The sequence below is a fragment of the Eurosta solidaginis genome, chromosome 4 (genome assembly GCF_040869045.1).
Source record: "Eurosta solidaginis isolate ZX-2024a chromosome 4, ASM4086904v1, whole genome shotgun sequence".
Taxonomy (NCBI): domain Eukaryota; kingdom Metazoa; phylum Arthropoda; class Insecta; order Diptera; family Tephritidae; genus Eurosta; species Eurosta solidaginis.
In genome coordinates this window covers 107,933,547-107,960,292 of record NC_090322.1, presented here as the reverse complement: position 1 = coordinate 107,960,292, position 26,746 = coordinate 107,933,547, and the positions used below count along the sequence as shown (strand labels likewise).

The window sequence follows — 26,746 nt, the reverse complement described above, 5'->3', positions numbered from 1 at the left end:
TATCGAACAATGACACTAGTCTGGAGCCACAAATCACAAACACAATATTGCGCATTGCGCATGTAAACAAAAGATCAGCTGTTTTTTATGAGTTCTTGACTTTTCCTCTCTTTCTTTCATTCGCTCAAGCAGTCACTTGTGACGTAGATGCGCAGTTCGAAGCAATTTTGAACTCGTGAATGCGCAATCTTGTGTGTGTTATTTGTGGTCTTGATCGAATGAGTGTCATAATACCCAATGAAAATTCGTTCGATCAGCTCTTTCGACCACAGTCGAAGATCGAATTTGTCTCATAATAGGGGCCTGGGTCTTTTCACAGTGTCCAATCATTGTGGTTAAATGCGTGGATCGAGATGAAAGCTTTTTGCAAAAAACTTTTTCCTAAGGTTAAGCCAAATGCTGACAATGTTTCTTTTTAATATAGCAAACTCAAATTTAGTTCAATTTGTATGACTCAAACTATTTATATTTGGTTGAAGAATGCATGCATTTTTTTTTTCGTCTAAGATTGTATGAGCAGTTATCAGTCGCGGTTTAAATGGCCAGCTGATTGGTAAAAAAATAATCCCGGAAAAGATATTAAATTCCGAAGAATCGGAAGGGGCGTTCAAACAATGCAAGTATAAATAATTTTCCAAAGTAACGAAGTTGTCGCAGTTGCAACATTTTCGAGTTAAAAACAAAACAGGGGTTTACTCCAGCTTCTGAAATAAGTTTCTGGTATTTGGAAGTTTGACGTAATGCTTCCAAGTCCATGGTCTGAATGGACTCGTTGCAACTGCAAAGAGAGATGTACACGATATATGCTTCCATCTGTGGATGTCAGTTTATCGCTGCATATTTCTGTCAAAGTAACTGGGGAGGGAGCATTCATAATCAGTTGTCAAATTCTAAATAAAATTTAGGTGACTCAATCGCGCTTCATGCTTCCACCTTGTATAATTGGGCTTCATGCTTCCACCTTGTATAATTTCACCATGAGTATCGAACAAAAGTATCGAAAACATTTAACGCACAAATCTTCACAAATAATATCCCAGATTGCGCATTGACGAGTTCAAAATTGTTTCGTCCTGCGTATTACGTCAAAGTTGCCTACCTAAGCGAATGAAAGGGACATAGAAAAAAACCAGAGCTAAAGGAAAATGACGTAATAATTGGCCATAAAACACAACTGAACTAATGTTTACGTGCGCATTGCGCCACCTATTATTCCATCATGCTATATTTTTGCCATATACCTAAAGGCTCAACCATAATCGACTTTTGCGTTGCTTTGGCGGTGGCGTTACTTTGATGTAACGCACGTTGCAAGTTTGTCTGCCACAATGAACGCGAAACGAAAACTCAAATTTTGATTTTTTGACATTGAAAACAATAAAATACTTTGATTTTGGAAGTCTTCCGGGGTCGTTCCAAAATTTGAACGAATTCGCTCCATTAATCTCCCGTCTAGGTCGATGTAAATTTTCTGCGACTGCTCGCGCTGTCTAGTTTAACCACGATATATTTAAAACTTTACAATTTATTTAATAATTTGGGAAAACTTTAAACAACGTTACATCAGGACGGACAAGGCGACAGCTGTTTCGATTATACCTTGTAAATCTCTTCAAATCCTTTTCTCCCGCACTCCTGCGATAGTTGAAATGGCTACAAACACATTCAGCTACGTCATGCCTTAGTTGTTGTAAAGTTTTTCCCAATTGCCTTCTTTTGCACTTTACATTTAATACCATACAATTATTTAGTGCCTCTCACAATTTTTACTGTTTTCAATATTCTTTTCCATACTTCCAAAATGCACTCTCGGTCTAGGGAGCATTCATAATCAGTTGTCAAATTCTCCATAAACTTTAGGTGACTCAATCGCGCTTCATGCTTCCACCTTGTGTAATTGGGTTTCATGCTTCCACCTTGTATAATTTCACCATTAGTATCGAACAAAAGTACGCTTCTACTACTTACTTACTTAATTGGCGCTTAACCGTCTAAACGGTTAAGGCCGTCCAACAAGGCGCGCCAGTCGCTCCTTCGCTCCGCTTCTATATCTTCACTAATAACTACCCAGATTGCGCATTCAAAAGTTCAAAATTGCTTCTCCTGCGCATTGACATCACAGTTGCCTTCTTAAGCGAATGAGAGATAGAAAAACAAGAGCTATAGGAAAACGACGTAATAATTGCCCATAAAAAACAACTTAACTAGTGTTTACATGCGCAATGCGCTACCTTCTATAATTCCATCATGCTATATTTTTGCCATATACCGGTGGCGCTACTTAGATGTAACGCACGTTGCAAGTTTCTCTGCCACAATAAACGCAAAACGAAAACTCAAATTTTAATTTTTTGACATTGAAAACAATAAAATACTTTGATTTTGGAAGTCTTTCGGGGTCCTTCCAGGGTCAGATACCATCAACCAAAAATGACTTGTTTTTATAAAATTCTGTCTTTATTTGCCAGTATATTAGTATACAAATTAAGTGAATTAATGAGCACTTGGCGTGATGAAACAAACATTTATGCAGCAGTTTCTTTGCTTTGACAAAATAATTCAATACTACGAAAAAAGGTGCAACACAGATATACAGATTTTTTATCTGATATCTGTCTTAAAGATGTTCTTCAATTTGGAAGCAAAATTGATAAAAGCGTGCTCTTACCACAAATTAAAAATTATAGAGCAAACAAGATAATAATGCGAAAAGTTTTTATCAGTATAAAAATTCATAAAAAAACAAATGTATTATACATACACTGTTGTGCAAAACAAAAGCAACAAATTTCTTGCAAATATATAATTGGTTGTATTTCTCATGCTAATCTATTTAAGGAAACGGTTTTGCTAAAATATGATGTAGTCATTTACAGGCCAACTATTTATAAAACATTCACTGACTTAAAGAATTTACATGTAGTGATCTTAGCGGCCAAACCCCATTGGTCCTTAATAGCAGAGAGTAACGATTTCGCGCTAAATAAGCTTTAACTGGGAACATTACTTTTTTTATAGCCCGATGGGGGTTTTAAGGGGATTCAAGGCTTTTAAATAGGTCAACGAATAATAGAATATAAGCCCGTTGATTCCTAGATGATAATTTGTTAGCTTTGAGTGTTACTTCAGGTCGTTTCCGTATTGAACAATTTTCCTTTGCCGCATACTCAGCTGCGTCTGCACGATTAGTTTTCGTTTAGAACTTAATTTTATTTTTTCTTTTCTAGTTAAAGCTTATTTTTTTCCTTCCAGGGTCTTCATAGGATGATTTTGGGGAGACTTCCGGGTACTTCCCTAGTCTTTTCGGGATGAGTTTGGGGTTTATCTAAGGGTGGTACCGGTATCTTTTCGGCATGGTTTTGGGGAGTCTTCCGGGCTCCCTCTAGGATCTCTTGGGGATAGTTTTGGGAAGTGTTCCGCGCTTTTCCGAGGTCTTTTCGATATGATTTTATAGAATCTTCCGGGGTCCTCGGCATGATTTTGGGGATACTCGCTGTTCCTTCGCAGGTCTTTTCGGGATGAATTTTGGGAGTCTTCAGGGGCCCTTCCAGGATATCTTCGGGATAATTTTGGCGAGTCTTCCGGGCTTTTCCGGAATGGTTTTGGGGAGTCTTCTGGGTTTCTTCCGGGTCCTTTTGGGGAGTCTACCATGTTTCTTACGGGGTCTTTTGGGGAGTCTTGCACGGTCTTTTCAGGATGATTTTTATGTGACTTCCGGGTCCTTCCCAGGTGCTTTCGGGATGAGTTTGGGGAGTCATCAGGGTTATTTCCGGGATCTCTTGGGGAGGCTTCCGGGTCTTTCCGGAACCTTTCGGCATGATTTTGGGGAGTCATCAGGGGTCCTTCCGGGGTCTTTTGTGGAGTCTTCTGCCCTTCTCCCGGTGTCTTTACGTGGTCTTACGGGATTGAATTTGAGGACTCTTCCTGGTCCTTCCGAGGTTTTTGGTGATGAGTGTTTGAGGATGATTTTGGGGAGCTATTCGGGGTCCTTTCGGGATGATTTTGGGTAGTCTTCAGAAGTCCTTTCGGGATCCTTACTGGATAATTTTGGGGAGTCATTCGGGGTCTTTCCGGCATGATTTTGGGGAGTCTTCCGGGGCGTTTTGGAAAGTTTTTCGGGGCCGTTTTGCGATGATTTTGAACCAGTGTCTAATTGGGAGCTTCAGATCAACCAAAAAAGACTTGTTTTTATAAAATTCTGTCTTTATTTGCCAGTATATTAGTATACAAATTAAGTTAATTAATGAGCACTTGGCGTGATGAAACAAACATTTTTGCAGTAGTTTCTTTGCTTTGACAAAATAAACTAAAATAATTCAATACTACGAAAAAAGGTGCAACACAGATATACAGATTTTTTATGTGATATCTGTCTTAAAGATGTTCTTCAATTTGGAAGCAAAATTGGTAAAAGCGTGCTCTTACCACAAATTAAAAATTATAGAGCAAACAAGATAATAATGCGAAAAGTTTTTATCAGTATAAAAATTCAAAAAAAAAAAAAAAAAAAAATGTATTATACATACACTGTTGTGCAAAACAAAAGCAACAAATTTCTTGCAAATATATAATTGGTTGTCTTTCTCATGCTAATCTATTTAAGGAAACGGTTTTGCTAAAATATGATGTAGTCATTTACAGGTCAACTATTTATAACACATTCACTGACTTAAAGAATTTACATGTAGTGATCTTAGCGGCCAAACCCCATTGGTCCTTAATAGCAGAGAGTAACGATTTCGCGCTAAATAAGATTTAACTGGGAACATTACCTTTTTTATAGCCCGATAGGGGTTTTAAGGTGATTCAAGGCTTTTAAATAGGTCAACGAATAATAGAATATAAGCCCGTTGATTCCTTGATGATAATTTATTAACTTTGAGTGTTACTTCAGGTCGTTTCCGTATTGAACAATTTTCTTTGCCGCATACTCAACTGCGTCTGCACGATTAGTTTTCGTTTAGAACTTAATTTTATAATAAGGTAGAAGAACAAGTTCCTTTCATAATTTGATTACATTCGTTCGAACGGACCATCAATGAACCAACGAGATTTTCTTAACAGCGTTGATCTAAGAACCATTCGAAATTCTCTTTACTTATTAATTTTTGGACTTAAAAAGTTTTGTAGGCCCTTCATGAAAGCGAGAGTTGAGAAACTAACCATTTCGAACCAATGTAATCAAATTAGGAACTTGTGAGAGACCCATCTTCAAAAAATAGTTTATATCACTCCCCAATTTTATTATAAAATTAAGTTTTAAACGAAAACTAATCGTGCAGACGCAGTTGAATATGCGGCAGAGAGAAATTGTTCAATACGGAAACGACCTGAAGTAATACTCAAAGCTAATAAATTATCATTTAGGAATCAACGGGCCTATATTCGTTGACCTAGTTAAAAGCCTTGAATCCGCTAGAAACCCCTATTGGTCCATAAAAAAATAAATATTCCCAGTTAAAGATTATTTAGCGCGAAATCGTTACTCTCTGCTATTAAGGACCAATGGGGAGTGACCGCTAATGTCATTACTCGAAGCCCAGTTGCACCTTTAGGTCGGAGGTGTAATAATGTAGTCAAAAAGAAAGATCCTGTTTCAAAAATGAGTTTGTTGCTTTTGTTTTGCACAGTTCCATACTAGGCAAACTTCACATTTTTATTGTTCTGCTTACATGTAACTGCTTTAAGTCAGTAAATATTTTATAAATAGTTGACCTGTCGATAACTACATCATATCTAAAAAACAAACCGTTTTCTTAAATAGATTAGCATGAGAAAAACAACCAATTATATATTTGCAGGAAATTTGTTGCTTTTGTTTTGCACAACAGTGTATGTACATATTCTTATTCATCTCATTTTAATGAACTTATACACAAGGCATACATTTATAGCTTTTAATATCCAAAAAATAAAACTAAAATTGTCAGTATCTTTTTTTTTGCAAAAGTGGCAAACAGTTAATATATTTGTACACCCGCCACTGTTATACTAAATAAATATACATGTCTAATATACGCTTTTAAACAAACTATACAAAGCATATACATTTAAGTAAATCAAATTGTGTAATACAAAACGGTTCAATAGGTATAAACATACCATTACTATAACATATAAAAAAAAATTTCCTGAATAGTATGCAAAGTAGATGCATACATTTAATGAACACTTCAAACTGTGGAATGCAAAAGAAGCTTACATTTCTTCTCTTAGATCAAATCAACTAAATATTTAATACATTTTGTTTGTGCATACAAAGAAAGGCCGCGATTCAAAATTTGACGACGAGAAGTCGCCAAAAAAATTGTTTCACGAAAAAAGAAATTCTCGCCTTTCTTCCTAGTAAATATAGATTCTACACCTTTTTCAAGTGTAGTTCAGAAAGTTGCAATTGAAGTTTAGAAAATTTCAGTTAAAGTTCAAAAACTTTCAACCCATACGCTTAAAAAAATAAAACTAAAAAAGAGAAGAAAAGACAAGACAAGACAAGAAAAGAAAAGAAAAGAAAAGAAAAGAAAAGAAGAGAAAAGAAAATAAAAGGAAAGAAAAGAAAAGAAGAGAAAAGAAAAGAAAGGAAAAGAAAAGAAAAGGAAGGAAAAGAAAAGAGAAAAGAAAAGAAAAGAAGAGAAAAGGAAAGGAAAGAAAAGAAGCCATTTGCTGGTATTTCCGAGATGAATTTTTGGAGTCTTCCGTTTCGGTTGCAGGTCTTTTGGGGAGTCTTCCAAAGTCATGTGCGTATTCTTCCGGGATGATTTTGGGAAGCCCGAAACTTTCACGATCTCCCGAAAATACCCCGGAATGCAAAATCTCTAAAAATGTCGGCAGTGGAGTTAGGCACCTGTGATATGTATATAAGCATGTAAATATTTTCCGTAGAATAACTCCGCTCTCCGCGCGTTTTAGGATCGCTTATCGATTAAAGACATAAGAGAATTAAATAACAATTTCATGAACCCAACAGGTTTTTTGTAGCTTTAGTACAAGGCAGTATAAAACATGTTTCGGATTAAATGAACTTAATTAGTTTATTCTATGTATTAAAAAGAGCTAAGTGCATTTAAATTAAATTTTTTATTTCTCGCAGAATTTTCCTACAAGCAACCCGTATTGAAAGTTTCTGAACTTCAAATGAAAGTTTCTGAACTTCAATTTTAAATTCTGAACTTCAATTGTAATTTTCTGAACTACAAATGGAAATTCTGAACTTCAATTGTAATTTTCTGAACTTCAAATTGAAAATTCTGAACTTTAATTGTAATTTTCTGAACTTCAATTGAAAATTCTGAACTTCAATTGCAATTTTGTGAAATTCAATTGAAAAATCTGAACTTCAGTTGTAATTTTCTGAACATCAATTGCAACTTTCTGAAGTACACTTGAAAAAGGTGGAGTCTTGTTTCGTCGTCAAAATCGTTTGTCGTCTTTTTTCGTCGACAAAATTTTTTACTCTTTTTTCATATGCACGCGCGATTTGTACATATATACAATCTGTTATATACCAAATTGTGATATAACATTTCAAATATTTGTAATTTTTTTTTCAGCAATGGTTACTGGATAGTATGCAAATGCAAACTGTATATACATTTAATGAACAATTCAAACCGTGGATTATAAAAAAAAACCCATATTTGCATTTATTTGCTTAGAGCAAATCAACTAAATTAATAAATTTGTACATGAAGTCTGTTGCACATCAAATTGTGATATAACGGTATTTTAAAAACTTGAAGTGTTTCCCCCAGTGCTTGCTGGGTAGTATGCAAATTAAATGCACACTACATACATTTAATAAATATTTCAAACGGTGGAATACAAAACAAACTAACAGTTGCATTTCTTTGCTTAAAGCAAATCAACTACTGTTATTCCAAATAAAATATACATGTCGAATATACGCTTTTAAACAAACTACAAGGCATATGCATATAAGGAATTCAAATGGTGACATACAAAACGGTTTAGTAGGTACCAAGCTACCCTTATTATAACATTTAAAAACTATATCGCTCATTTACTTCAATAGTGTCACAACTCAAAAAAAATGATTTTCGACGCTTTTAAACAAACTACAAGGCATATGCATATAAGGAATTCAAATGGTGGCATACAAACGGTTTAGTAGGTACCAAGCTACCCTTATTATAACATTTAAAAACTATATCGCTCATTTACTTCAATAGTGTCACAACTCAAAAAAAATGATTTTCGAGTAATAACGTAAAATGGTACTTAATATCAAGATCGATGGTATATACAAAATGCTTTGCGATCCGTGCAAAATTGAGCACGTCAGATCAAATCAAAAACGGCCTTTACATACACAACATATGGCAGTTGAAATCTTTGGATGGCTCTCCTGAACAATTGTGTTTTTTGAGTTATGGCACTATTGAAGTAAATGATATGTTGAATGAACACTTTGATGCAAAAGATTATAAAGATAATATGATGCAGTATCATTACTTTCTTGGCATGTTCCTCAAAAATGAATTAAATTGAAAGTATTTTATTTTCTTAACTTATGCTTAAGTCTACTTTAGAAAAATTAACTTCTGTTAAAAAATATTGCCAGAATTATTCACGCTTAAGGACATATTTTTTCTTTTCGTTGGATGCCCATGTTCGAAGTTGGTTCACGGTACGTATACAGGTTGGGTTATCAATTAAAAATTTCTTTAAATCTGTAGTGTTCGGCAGTCGGTTTTTTTTGATAGTCTCGCCAAATGCCTCGAAGGCCGCTTTTCTTTCTTCGGCTGTCCACCTGAGTTTCCTTTTTATATCCTCATTTTCATCGTTTTTCTTCACAGGCTTTCGCTTGACAAAGCGCGTTGTAATAGTACTAGTTTTTCTTGGACTGCTTTCATCGGAAGAGCTCTCCTCTGAAGATGAATATATAACTCGGTTTTTCTTGATTCGGGGAGCAGCATTCGAAGCAGATATACAAGAAATTCGAGAAGTTGATGGAGTCTCATCATCGATTACTTCATTCTCCACAGATACCTCTTCTTGAGACTTTGAAGTGCTGTCGTTTTCATTAACATTGTTTCTAAAATCCTCGTCACCCTGTGCTTTAATAAGTACGTTGGCTACCCCAAGGACGTCTCTCGACACTACATATCTTCTATAGTGTGACCGATGAATTGCCTCCCCGTGGCCCATAACATTTGCAATATTAGTAATTTTGTTTTCATCCATATTTTCTTCAGCACAGCTTGTGGCAACGTGCTTCCTCAAATAGGTTCCACGTAACCTTTAGGGGTGTTCTGCGCCACATTCATCAGCGAACTGGCGCATCAGCTGACAAGCCCGCAGTTATTTGAACCTTCCGTCGGTAAATCCGGGAATACCAAAAATGTAAGGGTTTTTTGCTGGAATTTTTGGAGAGGTTCTATGCAACAAAATCAAATTGATGGATTTTTTCATTTCGGGATCAAGCAGAACCGGGACATCACGTCCCAATTTTCCTGTTATTATAAATCTTGAAAAATGTTGTGCTAAATTTTTATCTGCTGCGGACAATTTCTCATACATCTCAGTATTTTCGGTTTCTGATATTCTTTCCCTGGACTTTAAGTCTGCAATCAACGCTCTTTCAATTTCACCCGCCCGACGACGATTAAAGGTCTGAATTGAAATCAAGGTATATTGAAGAAGACTGAGCCAGCTCTGATAAGTGTACTGTTCTTGTAATAATTCGTAAGAACTAATTATTTTATTTTTAACATAGTTAGTTTTTTAATGTCGCTGGTTGTGGGCAATGGTTTTATGTGTTGACGATGTTTTTCGGATTGATCCTCACGTGCGACCCTATTTATGACTTGGCTGTATTGAATTTTGTAGAGAAATAGATATTTGTCCACAATTTTTTCTTTTTGTTCGTCTGTGTTTTCCACATAATATAGTTTAAGTAAGTCACCGACTGTTTTAATGTAGGTGCCAATAGAAGTGGCCAGTGAGGGAGCCTGATGTACACCAGTGAGTGGATCGAAGCCCGATATTTTTCTTACAACCTCTACCATAGCTCTATAGAGTCGCGGATGATAGATTGATTTAAAATCTGTGATATCTTTGTCAATGTCTCGCATTGTTGCAAGAAGGCGACCAAGGTCCGTAAACGATTTCGGATCATTTCTTCTTGCTGCTGTTTATAGTATTTTTCACAAAGACAATTTCCAAATTCAATCAATAGGTCATCATACCTGACCAATCTTACAATATCATCTTCTCTCAAAACTGCCATTACTTTGACAAGTCTTTGATTGGCCTTACTATGCAACCGTCCTTCAATACGCCTGGAAAGAACAGTGTTGGAACGTACTCCTTTCGCCGAAGCGCCCATACAACTTTGGCGATGCCTTCTAATACTACTAAGCGAAAAAACTCCTTTGCAGTGGTGACAGGTTTTATAAAGAGCTGCGGATCTATTTTTTGAGGTCGTCGAGATACAAACAGCTCCCCTGTTTTATTATAAATTCTGTTTGTGTTATATAAATAATTTCCTTTCAAGCGTATAGTTTCAATAATTTTCTTTCTTTCCTCGTTACCTAAAGAAATAAAGAAAACAATTAATGAAAAAGCTATCTCTTATTTCTCGCCGAGCCAGGAACAGATTTCCATGACCAATCTCCTCGCGTTGGTAGTTGGCCATATATGTATATTATGAAAGCACGTACTAATTTCTATAAGAATACTGAGTGTACAGTTTTCTAGCCTGTCAAACAATATTAAAGCGCAAAACTCGATTCTCCGAAAAACTGCATTGATATTTGACAAATTTTCAAGTTCCTGGACATGTAAAAAATTAATGCAATTTTATGGAAAATGAGAAATGTACTTTGTAAGGCGTTAAAACTATGTATTCAGAAATTTCCTAGAAATTAGAATCGCTGAACCCACTTATGACTCCGCAGCTACCCAATAAAATTTTCATACTGCAATTCTATCAACCATATGGGGAACTATCAGCCGTGAGGAAATGGTTAACCAAATTTGCATCTGGTTTGAGAACTATGTGTATCACTAAAGCTGCGAAACTATCGGTGGCACTTCAATATATTTGATTTTCTTCACTATCAGTGTAAGGTTTTGAGTGCCTGTTTCAAGCTAAAAGTACACACGACCATTTGAGTAGATATTGTTAAACGAGCGAGTACAAGAGTAGGTTAATCAAGTTTAAGGCGAGCTCATACAAATTTACCGACTTTTTATTTATATTTTATGTTATTCATATTTATCTTAAATTTTAAGGAAAAACAAGGAAGCCCAAGTTCGGGTAGAACCGAACCCACTAGTGAGTTTCGGTAAGCAGTTATTTTATATATTTATATTTATTTCTCCATCAATGAAAAACAATTTTATTATTTTATCTTCTAAAGTTTATGATATGTAATCTGAAGCAGGGGTGGGCGGTGCCACGCCTACTTTGTAGATATGTACGTTTCGAATATTGCTTTTAAATTTTGATGAAGAAGTGGGCGTGGTTATGAACCGATTTCGTTAATTTTTACTATTCCCATCGACATATCCAATTCACCCATAAAGTTTGGTTGTCTTACTTAGTTTTCGAGTTTCACCTCATTACCAGCCTCGATAGCCGAGTTCGAAAAAGAGGCAGTGCCACGCCCAGTTTTGAAAATTATCAAAATAATATTATATTGGCTATATTTTCATTGCAAAGTTTTAAATAGAGCTTATTACAATGAAAAATAACAGAAATATTACAGTTCGAACAATGATTTAACACCGTTTAAACAGTTTTATGTAAAAGTGGAGATGGTCATCACCCGATTTACGACATATTTGGCGGAATTAAGAACTTTGGCAATACCAGGCAGACTGGCAACTTTAGTATCCATATCTTAATATCTCTATAAGTTATAGCTCTCCAAAATTTGTAATTTCATTTATCTATATGGGGGCGGTGCCACGGCCATTTTCCAAAAATTTCAAAAAAATATTCCTTTGTTTCACTGGACACCCTATGTACAAAATTTGAGCCGTGTGTGTTGAACAGAATCTGATTTAAAGCATTTTTGGCGTTTTCCGATATCGAAAAAATGGGCGTAGTTATTGTCCGATTTTGCTCATTTTAAATACGAAACCAGTTTGTGTAAAAAACAATATACATTCCAACTTTCGTTAAGATATCTAAATTTTTACTCAAGTTATCGTGCCTACATACAGAGGGACGGACGGACGGACGGACATGTCTCAAACGATTTCTTTTTCGATGCTTATAATTTTGATATACGGAAGCCTATATCTATCTCGTTTCCTTTAGGGAGTTACAAAGTTATAATACCCGTATGCGAAGCATAGCTGGCTATAAAAATAGTAAAACTACGAAAAGAATGAGAAGGTGAGATCGGCAAATTGAGTACTATGATTTTTTTTGTGTTTGCAGTGTTTTTAACATATTTTTTGATAATTTCGCAGTGATATTAGACCTTGTTGACTATATGCAAAATCTGTAAACAACCTTTAGGAAGAACAGCGAATTTCTTGACTGGAGACTCGTTTTTGTGGACTTTTTCTAGGTGACGGCTTATGACCGTTTGCATTTTTTTGCAAAAAAAAAAACAAAAGTTAAGTTTAGCTTTTCGTGTGCTTGCTTGGGCGCATAAATCCTTGTCATCAATATTTCCTGTGAACGCTGGAATGTTTATTTGATCTGAACTGTCTAAGTCAGTTTCAATAGAAAATTCTCCTGAATGGTTCCAAGATATGTCGTTCCCATTTTTGTTAGGATCTTCATACTTCAAAAGACGGAGAGAGGCCACCATTTTCAGAATCTTTGCCCTCCAAGCTTGCATCCAATTCCGGATCATCCAAGCTGTTTATTATCTCAGCCGCTGTTTTTGGACCTTCAGTCCTAATGTAGTGCTTATCTAGCTCAGTAATGTTTTTCTCAAGTTCGTCTTCAAGCGGTCGTGGTGGAACATCATTAAATGCGTTACTCTCGAGACCTAGTAAAGTTAGAAGTATTAATATATTTTTTAACATGAAATTACAGTAGCCCTTATTTTTATAATTTTCTTCAGTATCTAATCTAAAATACAATACGATTTAATCACTTACTTAAAACTTCGTCTAATATAAGACCACTGCCGAGATCCTCTTCCTGCATGATTTTTACTCGTAGATTAAATAAATTTTGTAGTTATCAAGCCATCAAGCCGTACATTCAATTAATGTTTTCAGTTACTTATAATTTATTGATGTTTTAAAAACTCCAACTCGAAGGCCCAGTAAAAAAACAAAAACAGATAAAATTATATATATTTTTTAAAGCTCTCGCGGAAGTTAGCATTACCATACCAAATTAATAAAAAGAAAAAAATCAGTTTATCTCTGCACAACTAATTTACAACAAATTCGTACAACACACTTCACGTAAAATAATTTTGGATTTTTTCTGCTTAAACTAATGGTAGTGACAACTTCCGCGTGTAGTTAGCATTACCATACCAAATATAATAAAAAAAGAAAAAAAGTCAGTTTAACTCTGAACAACTAATTTACATCAAATTCGTACAACACATTTCAGGTAAAATAATTTTGGATTTTTTCTGTTTTTACTACACCTTTTTCAGTTTATATTCAGAAAGTTTCAATTCATATTCAGAAAATTACAATTCATATTCAGAATTTTCATTTCGTATTCAGAAAATCACATTTCATATATAGAATTTCCATTTCATATTCAGAAAGTAACAATTCATATTCAGAATTCCATTTCATATTCAGAAAGTTACAATTCATATTCAGAATTTCCATTTAATATTCAGAAAATTTCAATTCAATCCGCAGCTCTACGAAACTCTTATGAAATGGAAATTATGAATATGAATTGTAATATTCTGAATATGAATTGTAACTTTCTGAAAATGAAATGGAAATTCTGGATATGAAATGTGATTTTCTGAATATGAAACTGAAATTCTGAAAATGAATTGTAACTTTCTGAATATGAATTGAAATTTTCTGAATATTAAGTGGAAATTCAGAAAATGAATTGTAACTTTCTGAATATGAATTGTAATTATCTGAATATTAAATGGAAATTCCGAATATGAATTGTAACTTTCTGAATATGAATTGAAATTTTCTGAATATTAAATGGAAATTCAGAATATGAATTGTAACTTTCTGAAGATGAAATGGAAATTCTGAATATGAAATGTGATTTTCTGAATACTAAATGGAAATTCTGAATATGAAATGTGATTTTCTGAATATGAAATGGAATTCTGAATATGAATTGCAACTATCTGTATATTAAATGAAATTCTGATACGAAGTATACAAAATCTGCTATGAAGTACTATTTCTTGTATGTCTTATGTTCGGACACCATGAAGATGACTTAAGTCTTTCCTGGTTTATAATTAACTACTTGTTTGTTTGTTTTCGAAATGGTACCATCGCAATATACCAGTAAATGTTTGTTTCTTTTCAGTTGCCGTCGCTTAGCACTCAAAACAAACATATAATTATAAGCCGGTATTAAGCTCATGAATTTTTATACTCAGTTGAACAGAGTTCACAGAGTATATTAACTTTGATTGGATAACGGCTGGTTGTACAGGTTTAAAGGAATCGGGATAGATATAGACTTCAATATATCAAAATCATCAGGATCGAAAAAAAATTTGATTGAGCCATGTCCGTCCGTCTGTCCGTTAACACGATAACTTGAGTAAATTTTGAGGTATCTTGATGAAATTTGGTATGTAGGTTCCTGAGCACTCATCTCAGATCGCTATTTAAAATTAACGATATCGGACAATAACCACGCCCACATTTTCGATATCGAAAATTTCGAAAAAGTGCGACAATTCATTACCAAAGACGGATAAAGCGATGAAACTGATGACGCTGAATAGAAAATTAGTAAAATTTTGGACAATGGGCGTGGCACCGCCCACTTTTAAAAGATGGTAATTTAAAATTTTTGCAAGCTGTAATTGGGCAGTCGTTGAAGATATCATGATGAAATTTGGCAGGAACGTTACTCCTATTACTATATGTATGCTTAATAAAAATTGGCAAAATCGGAGAACGACTTCGCCCACTTTTAAAAAAAAATTTTTTTAAGTCAAATTTTAACAAAAAATTTAATATCTTTACAGTATATAAGTAAATTATGTCAACATTCAACCCCAGTAATGATATGGTGCAAAAAAGCCAAAAATAAAAGAAAATTTGAAAATGGGCGTGGCTCCGCCCTTTTTCATTTAATTTGTCTAGGATACTTTTAATGCCATAAGTCGAACAAAAATTTACCAATCCTTGTGAAATTTGGTATTTAATTTAATTTAATTTATTTATTTATTTACGATCTTGAAGATCTATATAATTTAATAAGGTACAAAGTATTTTTAATGTTTACATATTTGTTTCAATTCATTGAATTTCTTTGACTTCAACTATATAATAATCTATAAAATATTTACTAAATAAATTTAACTACTTTACAGGTAGCGCTTTACAGTAGCTGTATAATAACTTTCTGAATTTTTTGGTATTATTACAGTTTTTAATATCAATTGGCAGATCATTATATTCTCTAATTCCTTCGTAGTATATACTTTTTTTATCGAATTCAGATCTCACTACCGGCAAGTAAAAGTTGTTATTGTGTCTTGTTTGATAGCTATGGACCTCTCTGTTTAGTCTGACACGTTCACTTAGGTAATTCGGCAAGTTTCCCAACTTTATGTTGTGTATAAACTTCAATGTGTAGTAAGTGATGTTCTGTTTTACACTAAGCCAGTTTAAGCTGTCTAGTAAATCCTTAATTGGGGTATCATACCGTTTTCTTAATATGAAACGCATAACTTTGTTTTGTTTAATTTGTAGCCTGGATTTTTGCGAATCAGCTAATGCGAATAGGATTGTAGGACAGTAAATAAAATGCGGCTCGATAATGGATCTATAGACCATTATTTTGTATTGCATACTAATATGCCTGCATGAACGAAACATGAACCCTATTTTTTTGGAAATTTTCCCTTCGATGTATTTAAGATGTTCATCAAATTTTAATTTGTCATCTATAATTATTCCCAGGTATTTTATTCGGGTTACTCTTTCTATAGGGGTATTTGCTATTTTTAGCGATACATCATCTTGAGTCACTCTAGACCCCATTATCATCCATTTTGTCTTTTCTATGTTTATTTTAAGCATATTTTGGCACAACCACTTATATATTGCCTGTAGGTCCGATTGTATTTTTGAGGCTGCCTCATCAATTGTGTTACCGCTTATAGTCAAAAGTGCATCATCAGCGAATAATCTTATTTTGCAGTATTTGATACAGTTTTTGATATCATTTATGTAAATTATAAAAAGAATTGCTGCAAGCACCGATCCCTGTGGCAATCCTATTTCAATGTCCACTTCGGGGGAAATCTTATTTCTTATTACAGTTTTCTGTTTTCTTCCACTAAGGTAACTTTTGAACCAGTTAAGCGCTATGTTTCTTATGCCAATTTTATACAGTTTTCTTATAAGAATATCTCTGTCTACTGTTTCGAAAGCTCTTTTTAGGTCGAGGAAAACTGAAATTGTAAATTGTTTCTTCGTTCTACTTTCTTTCCATTCTGCAATTACCAGGTTAAGTGCAGTTTCACACGAGTGTTTTGATCTAAACCCCGACTGCTCCTTTATAATAATTTCGTTTTTATTTAAGTAATCCAGCAATTGGTTCTTAACTACAGTTTCTATTATTTTCTCATCGCTAGGTAAGGTATTTATGGGTCGTATCTCCTCTGGTTTAATTGTTCCCTTTACTTTTTCCACAGGTACAATTACTGAGGTCTTCCAGCAGTCTGGAAATACACCAAATTGGAAACTTTCATTAATTACACATGTGTAGGTATATCCTAAGTACTCCATGCTGTCTTTTAATACACCTTCCGTTACTAATTTTTTTCCTCCGTACTTGTTTTTTAATTTCGTTGTAACTCTCATAATTTCTTCAACATCTATTTCCTTCAATTTAAACACGCTTCTGCTTATCTCCATTTGATTTCCACCTGCTTCGAAGATTTCAATGCTATCTCTGATTCCGATTATGCTCTCATTAAAGTAACGGTTTAATTCAGTTGCTATTTCATAGTCATCTTCAATAAGAGCACCATTTATAGAAATTTTTTGAATTTGTGCTACCTCACTACTCAAATTTATGGCGTCTTTTAGACATTTCCACATTAACTTTTGGTTATTAGTATTTCTTGAGATTTTGTTTTCCATAAATGTTTTCTTTTTTATTTTAACTGCTTTTTTGTAATATCGTTTTATTGTAATATAGTTATCCCAAATATTGGTTCTCTCTGCTATTTTAAATTGTTCATACTTCAGCTTATTCAACTCTGTTAGTTCATGGTCGTACCATTTATTAATCAATTTAACTTGAACTCGCTTTTTATATGTTAAAGTGGCCATTACGTCATTAAGGATGTTGTTTATTCTTTGGACCTTTAGGCTCACTTCGCAGTTGTTTAGTTCAGCTAAGTTGTAAGTTCTAAGGAGATTTACTAAGTGGTCTTTTGCATAGTTATTCCAACACACGCGGTTTTCAAAGATTCTCATTTGGTACTTCTTTTGAATTGGTAGTTTGAATGAAATAGTTTCATGATCCGATATTTTATGCGAATCCAAATTCGATACTTCAACTTCAGCTTTGTTACTAAAGAGTAGATCTATTCTCGTTGGCTTAGATTCTGGGACAATAACTCATTTCTGTGAAAAAGGGCGAAATCGGCTGAAGCCACGCCCAGTTTTTATACACAGTCGACCGTCTGTCCTTCCGCTCGGCCTTTAACACGATAACTTGAGCAAAAATCGATATATCTTTACTAAACTCAGTTCACGTACTTATCTGAACTCACTTTGTATTGGTATAAAAAATGACCGAAAGCCGACTATACCACGCCCACTTTTTCGATATCGAAAATTACCAAAAACGAAAAAAATGCCATAATTCTATACCAAATACGAAAAAATGGATGAAACATGGTATTTGGATTGGTTTATTGACGCAAAATATAACTTTAGAAAAACTTTGTAAAATGGGTGTGACACCTACCATATTAAGTAGAATGAAATGAAAAAGTTCTGCAGGGCGAAATAAAAAACCCTTGAAATCTTGGCAGCGATACTGTTCGTGGTATTATATATATAAATAAATTGGCGGTATCCAACAGATGATGTTCTGGGTCACCCTGGTCCACATTTTGGTCGATATCTGGAAAACGCCTTCACATATACAACTACCACCACTCCCTTTTAAAAGCCTCATTAATACCTTTAATTTGATACTCATATCGTACAAACACATTCTAGAGTCACCCCTGGTCCACCTTTATGGCGATATTTCTAAAAGGGGTTAACCTTTAGAACTAAGCCCCACGCCCTTTTAAAATACACATTAGCACCTTTCGTTTGATACCCATATTGTACAAACACATTCTAGAGTCACCCCTGGTCCACCTTTATGGCGATATCTCGAAAAGTCGTTAACCTATAGAACTAAGCCCCACGCCCTTTTAAAATACACATTAGCACCTTTCGTTTGATACCCATATTGTACAAACACATTCTAGAGTCATCCCTGGTCCACCTTTATGGCGATATCTCGAAAAGGCGTCCACCTATAGAACTAAAGCCCACTCCCTTTAAAATACTCATTAACACCTTTCGTTTGATAGCCATATTGTACAAACGCAATCTAGGGTCACCCCTGGTCCACCTTTATGGCGATATCTCGAAAAGGCGTCCACCTATAGAACTAAGCCCCACGCCCTTTTAAAATACTCATTAACACCTTTCGTTTGATACCCATATTGTACGAACACATTCTAGAGTCACCCCTGGTCCACCTTTATGGCGATATTTCGAAAAGGCGTTAACCTATAGAACTAAGCCCCACGCCCTTTTAAAATACTCATTAGCACCTTTCGTTTGATACCCATATTGTACAAACGCATTCTAGAGTCACCCCTGGTCTACCTTTATGCTGATATCTCGAAAAGGCGCCCACCTATGGAACTAAGGCCCACTCCCTTTAAAATACTCATTAACACCTTTCGTTTGATAGCCATATTGTACAAACGCATTCTAGGGTCACCCCTGGTCCCCCTTATTGGCGATATCTCGAAAAGGCGTCCACCTATAGAACTAAGGCCCACTCCCTTTAAAATACTCATTAACACCTTTCGTTTGATACCCATATCGTACAAACAAATTCTAGAGTCAGCCCTGGTCCACCTTTATGGCGATATCCCTAAAAGGCGTCCACCCATAGAACTATGGCCCACTCCCTCATAAAATACTCTTTAATACCTTTCATTTGATAAACATGTCATACAAACACATTCCAGGATTATCCTCTGTTCATTTTCCTACATGGTTATTTTCCCTTATGTTGTCACCATAGCTCTCAACTGAGTATGTAATGTTCGGTTACACCCGAACTTAACCTTCCTTACTTGTTAAATATTAAACTACTTGAATAATTTGAAGGAGCTATTTTTCCTATTGACCAATTTTACGCCTTTTTTGCACCCAACTCCTAAATTGATTTAACATATCTGATGGCAATGAAAGTATACAAAACAATAACCTTGGAGAAAAAGTATTTAGTACTGAATGGAAAAAAAGTGTGCATTCATTTCAAGTTTACAATCATTAAAGATTGGGAATGGTTTCTACATTCACACTTCATATTGAATTACATGGTAAAAGTCTAGTTGAGGGGTCTACTGCTAAGGCAATCGGTTCTATGTACCGGAGCGACTCGGGATTTTTCCCGACCAAGGACTGTCATCTCAGTGTGACCCTATTTATTTTGTTTCGTCCCTCCCACAAATTGTCATCCTCCCAGCAGCTCCTTGCAGCAGGACTGCTCCATATTCTCTTACTCCGGGAAGGCATCGAATCCAGTCCGGATCCGTCTCCTGACCCCGGTCCTGAGAAATGGTTCTGCTGCATCTGCCGGAAAAGAATCTTTTTAGGACGGTCATACTCTGTTCAGTGTGTCTCGTGCAAGGGATGGTTGCATCGGACAGGTTGTTCTGGGCTTGATCCCAAAACCCGACGTCCACGTAACTTTTATAAATCTTTTGTGGCTCCTTGCTGCTCACGCCCAAGGGCGTCCCGTAGTCTACGCCTAAGCGCCCCTCCCACTACCTTCCAGCAGCCCCGCTGCTCGGCAAGCCACAACAAGTACCCGCTGCTGCTCCGCGCCACACGCGCCAACAACTCAAACAGCTGATACCACTCATAACTACTACCTTCGTAGTAGAGTTGGTAGCAATGCTGAGCATCAGCCCCTGCCCCCGTCTTCTCCCACCCTCTTTTCTGGCAGCAATCGTGCAGGTCAGGGAAACAGACTCTTAGTCCCTACCTCCGTTTGCACCGTCTGCCAGCACAGAATATATAGGTTTGCGACATCCGCCCAATGCAGCTCCTGCCTTGGGTGGTGCCACTTTCCTAGATGTTCTGGTCTCCGCGACGGCAACCCCCCGACGGGTTTCATCGCGCCATGTTGCCAGGTCGCAAACCCAAATCATCCGGGTACCCCAATGCTTGCCCAAGGACGCCCAGTCCCAGGGCCATAACAGCAATTGCGTCCTGGCCTTCCACAACCCAGGCGTAGTCACCCGTCACTTACCCCTAGAGTGGCGGCGTCTCCCCTCATGCACTTCAGAATTCTGCAGTTAACCTGTAATGGACTAACTGGGAAGATTACGGAGATAGTCGATTTCATGAAGCGGCACAACATCCGCATTGCTGCGATTCAAGAGACTAAACTCACAGCAAGATCTGCATTGCAGACCTGCTCTGGGTATAATGTCCACAGGAAAGACCGCGAGAACGGAAATGGAGGCGGCCTCGCTTTTATTATATACCACTCTGTGCAATATTATATATTTGATCCTGGCAACGACCGCAGGGACAATGTCTTAGAACGTCAAGGCCTATCTGTCCGGTCAGGCGATACAAACCTAGAAATCATCAACATCTACATCCCTCCTGTCACCTGTTGCCCCAGTGGATACCGCCCTAATATCGGGGCCTTACTCTCTGGCAACAATCGCATTATCTTAGGCGATTTCAATTCCCATCATGATCTATGGCATTCAAACTTGCGGGCGGACAGTAGGGGTGAGATGTTGGCGGATCAAATAGAAGAAACGACGTTCTGCACAATAAACGGAGACGCCCCCACACGTATGGTAGGAAGCTGTCACAGCTCGCCAGATATCTCAATCGTGAGCGCAGAACTCGTAAACTGCGTCAACTGGCAGCCGATGGTAACATTGGCATCCGACCACCTGCCCATACTTATTTCGCTCGAGCGTACCGCCGACTTCATCGTCACCGAAAAACGCACTTTCATAAACTTCAAAAAAGGAAAGTGGGAAGAATATAAATCTTTTACAGACAGCCGCTTTGCTGCCCTCCCTATCCCGACTGATGCCCGCCAAGGGGAGCGTGCCTTCCGTAAGGTCATTGAATCCGCCTCGGCACGTTTCATTCCCGCCGGGAGAATTCCCGAAATCCGGTCACACTTCCCGGCGGAGGCCGCAAACTTAGCGAGAGAACGTGTCCTAATAAGACAGCTTGATCCAGGCGACCCCCAAATAAGGGATATAAACCAACGCATCAGATTGCTTGTGGACGAATACAAGCGGGCGAAATGGGAGGAGCACCTAAGAGGTTGTGACCTCTCTACCGGTGTGGGTAAACTTTGGTCCACCGTAAAGTCCCTATCGAATCCGACTAAGCACAAAGACAAAGTTTCCATCGCCTTTGGCGACAAAGTGCTGTCGGATGCGAAAAAATGCGCGAGCGTTTTCTGCCGACAATATATAATGCATCCTACGGTCGACAAAGATAGACGGAGAGCCAATAAACACGCACATAAACACGAATTCAGCGCGTCACCAATCACCATCACCGCTAAAGGGGTTGAGGACGCCATTGGTCGGGCTAAACCATCCAAAGCAGTGGGCCCAGCCATGTCGATGCTTAAAAACCTAGAGAAAGAGGGTTTCAAATATTTAGCGCATGTCTTCAACCTGTCTCTTTCCACCTTTGTCATACCCGAGAGATGGAAAATGGCCAAGGTGGTCCCGCTACTAAAGCCTGGGAAACCAGCTAACATAGGTGAGTCGTATCGTCCGATATCTCTCCTATCGCCAGTGGCAAAGACGCTTGAAGCCATTTTGCTCCCTTATTTCCAAGCAAATTTGCAGCTAGCCCCTCATCAGCATGGCTTCAGAAAACTCCATAGCACTACCACCGCGCTAAATGCCATTAGCACCCAGATAAATTGCGGTTTGAATCAATACCCCCACCATATAACAGTACTCGTAGCGCTAGACCTATCGAAAGCTTTTGATACGGTCAACCATGGCTCGTTACTGCAAGACCTGGAAGGGTCTACTGCCCTTCCCCCATGTCTTAAAAGGTGGACCGCAAATTATCTGGGTGGTCGGCAGGCATCGGTGCAATTTTAAAACGAAACATCAAAACCAAGGAGAATTAAACAAGGGGTGCCACAGGACGGTGTCCTATCCCCACTTTTGCTTAATTTCTACATATCTAAGCTACCTGCACCACCGGAAGGAGTCACAATCGTTTGCTACGCCGATGACTGCACAATAATGGCCACAGGCCCAGGCCCAAAGATCGATGCGCTATGCAAAAAAATAAACGGCTACCTCCCTGATCTCTCCAGTTTTTTCGCCTCGCGAAACCTGGCTTTATCACCGACTGAATCTTCGGCGACCTTATTTACAACATGGACGTCCCAAATGTCGACCATTTTGAACATCCACGTCGAAGGCACTACACTACCGACTGTCCTACACCCCAAAATCTTGGGTGTGACGTTTGATCAGGATCTACGTTTTGGTGAGCACGCAGCCGCAATTGTTCCGAGAATTCAGAGCTGTAATAAAATCCTCAAGTCCCTCGCTGACAGTACCTGGGGAAAAGATAAAGAAACGCTCATGACTACATACAAAGCAACTAGCCAGCCGATTACGTGCTACGCGTCACCCATATGGTCGCCAAGCCTAAAAATTACCCACTGGAAGAAACTACAGGCCTGCCAAAATACTGCTCTCAGAATCGCCACGGGCTGTCTTCTTATGTCCCCAGAACACCATCTGCATAATGAGGCGAGAATAACTCCCTCAGGGAGAGAAATGAGATGCTGACCAAACAGTTCCTGTTGAATACCCAGAAACCTGGGCATCCCAACAGACATCTGATTGACGAACCAGCACCGCCTAGGGGCTTAAGGAGTCATCTCCGTAAACTCTTACCTATGTAGAATCAACCCCGACATACAAAATGTATGCCCCGCTTGCAATGTGTCCCCACATCACACCAACCATCTCTTTATTTGTATTGTGGAACCAACGCCTCTAACACCCCTTTCCTTATGGTCCACCCCTGTTGAAACGGCAAGTTTCCTTGGACTCCCGTTAGAGGATATTGATGACAATTTGTGATCTGTCGCGGCTATTAGGTGGGGCGAGCATTGCTACAACAACAACAACAACAACTGCTAATACGTTAACAAAAATATCGAGAGGTATCAAACGGCGCGTCTTGACATCAGTATTACTAATACGAAGGCGGAAAATAATAACTCGTTCAAAAGATATTAACGAAAAACCGAAATAGACCCGCGGCTACCTCTGAAACCGGGGGTGGTATCTATAGTATTTTTGCGCAGAACACCTTTCTGCGTTGGCGGCCTTCGGCCGGGCTTATAAAAACTTAGGTAATTATTTACGATAGCATGACACTGCTAACACGCGTTCAATAATATCGCGAGGTATCAAACGAAGCGTCTTGAATTAGTATTAATAATACCAATGCGGAAAATAAAAATTTTAACTCGTTAAAAAGATATTACCGATAAACCGAAAAAAGACCAGCGGGTACCTCCGAAACCGGGAGTGGTATCCGTAGTATTTGGTAATTGTTTACTTAAGCTAACAGCTGCTAAAACCCACCGATCCCAGGACCACGAATGCGAGAGCGAAAATTAAAAATTTTATTTGTCAAAAGGTATTTCCAAAAAACCGAAAAATGGCCCCGGAGTGGTCCGAATCCGGGAGGTGGGATCTATAGTATTTTTGCGCAGAACATCTTTCTGCATTGGCGTCCTTCGGCCGCGCTTATAAAAAATTACCCTGGCTTGGTCCAACACCGGATTGGAGACTAAAACTATATCCGCGCAAAACACGGTAATAGTCTAGTTGAGGGGTCGACTGCTAATACGCTACCAAAAATATCGAGAGAGGTGTCAAACGACGCGTCCTGACATCAGTATTAATAATCCGAAGGCGGAAAATAAAAATTTTAACTCGTTCTGCGTTGGCGGCCTTCGGCCGGGCTTATAAAAAATTAGGTAATTATTTACGGCAGCATGACACTGTTAATACGCGTTCAAAAATATCGCGAGGTATCAAACGACGCGTCTTGAATTAGTATTAATAATACCAATGCGGAAAATAAAAATTGTAACTCGTTAAAAAGATATTAACGAAAAACCGAAAAAAGACCCGCGGGTACCTCCGAAACCGGGGGTGGTATCTATAGTATTTTTGCGCAGAACACCTTTCCTCGTTGGCGGCCTTCGCCCGCGCTTATAAAAAATAACCCTGGGCTACGCCATGCCACGTCCGGGTGTGTGGTTTAATCGTGGCTACCGCCGCGGTGATGCACAATTTTTTTTGTGGGTACAAACACAACAACCACATGGAAATTGCCAACTTCAACTGCAAATATCTCCGCACAGAGATACAATTTTTCTTTTCCGCCATCGGATTATTGTTCTCGAGATTAATACACGTTGTTGTTGTTGTTGTTGTTGTAGCGATTAGGTTACTCCCCTAGGCTTTGGGGAGTGTTATCGATGTGATGCTCCTTTGTCGGATACAGATCCGATACGCTCCGGTAACACAGCACCATTAAGGTGCTGGTCCGACCATCTCGGGAACGATTTATATAGCCACATTGAACCTTCAGGCCATTCCTCCCTCCCCACCCCCAAGTTCCATGAGGAGCTTGGGGTCGCCAGAGCCTCGTCTGTTAGTGAAACGGGATTCGCCGCTCGAAGGTGAGGTTGACAATTGGGTTGGAGAAGCTATATGTTGCGCTACACAACCCCTTGAATCCCATTAATACACGTCTTTTGACACCTCTCTCGATATTTTTGGTAGCGTATTAGCAGTCGACCCCTCAACTAGACTATTACCCATTAAAATTGCCAACTTCAACTGCAAATATCTCCAGACAGAGATACAATTTTCTTTTCCGCTTTCGGATTATTGTTCCCGATATCAATTCGCGTCTTTTGACACCTTTCTATATATTTTTGACGGGGAAAATTTTAGAATAGCACCCCCCGAGTTCGGGGTTAAACTTGGTATCAAATGAAAGAGGGAGTTCTCCCGATCACAAATATATATAACTTAAAGTGCGCAGACTTAAGGCTCCATTACTGATACTTAGCATAGACTTGACTTGGCTTGCGAACAGTCACTTACAGTTCTGTTAAATGAACATTGCATGTTACTGATTACTTAAAACTTAACTTGACTTAGAAGTCTGTTGAATTTTGATGTTCTATGTAAGTTCTAAGTGACGTTTACATTTTGAGATGCCATTTGTTTGTTTCCATTTCATTTTGACATTTTGTCATACAAATTGACATTTATTTAAAAATAAATTTCAACGCTGATTATGATGCCAGATTTTATGCGCCAAGTGGAGTATAATCGTGGCTAAGTTGCCAAGTTTACGCCAAGTCAAGTCAAGTCTATGCTAAGTATCAGTAATGGGGGCTTTATAGTTTACGAGTTATTTGATGTTAAAGTTTGCAAATTTAGCAAATTTCTATAGCACTTTCACTTACAATTTACACATCTTTCAAAACCTTTATGCACATAAATATCTATATAAATTGGCAACGATACACTTAAATTTCATTTTAGTATATTTCACATATAATTCTTGCATTGTTTTTACTTAATATAAGTTTTTATTAAATCAATCGCGCTTTTGTAGCAACATTCACATTTATGTATATATATATTTTATTGATGACATTACAAAGCTGTGCTGCCACATCTAAAAAACGGAACAAGTGCAGAATCGAAAAATAACTTATACAAATATCTTTCATCTGATGTATATATATCTTTAACTTTTCTAGTCTTTATTTACCAAAAATTTGAAAAAGCTCTTTTTTGCATTCGTGAACGAGCTGATATTACCTTATAACTCTTATGTTTATTGTTATGTTAGCCGATCCAACAACGGCTGCGCCATGCACAGTAATTCTGCGTAGAACACCTTTCCGCGTAGGCGGCCTTCGGCCGCGCTTATTTAAAATAACCCTGGGCTCCGCCATGCCAAGTCCGGGTGTGTGGTATAACCGTGGCTACCGCCACGGTGATGTCCTTCCGCATATTACCTTATAACTCTTATGTTTATTGTTATGTTAGCCGATCCAACACCGGCTGCGCCATGCACAGTAATTCTGCGTAGAACACCTTTCCGCGTAGGCGGCCTTCGGCCGCGCTTATTTAAAATAACCCTGGGCTACGCCATGCCAAGTCCGGGTGTGTGGTATAACCGTGGCTACCGCCACGGTGATATCCTTCCGCATATTACCTTATAACTCTTATGTTTATTGTTATGT

The 26,746-nt window shown here is 37.6% G+C and overlaps 1 long non-coding RNA gene across 3 annotated transcripts in view; it reads left to right on the top strand.

Moving 5' to 3' along the window:
* The first annotated feature begins 2,286 nt into the window (after positions 1-2,286).
* The window catches only part of LOC137250120 (uncharacterized), a 122,834-nt gene continuing 98,374 nt past the window's right edge, over positions 2,287-26,746 (top strand). For 2 of the 3 annotated variants that reach the window (XR_010952733.1, XR_010952731.1), the window contains exons 1-2: positions 2,287-2,577; positions 7,548-8,128. This is a non-coding gene — a long non-coding RNA (uncharacterized lncRNA). The remainder of the gene's footprint in view (positions 2,578-7,547; positions 8,129-26,746) is intronic. The other variant, XR_010952732.1, reaches the window with a different exon arrangement.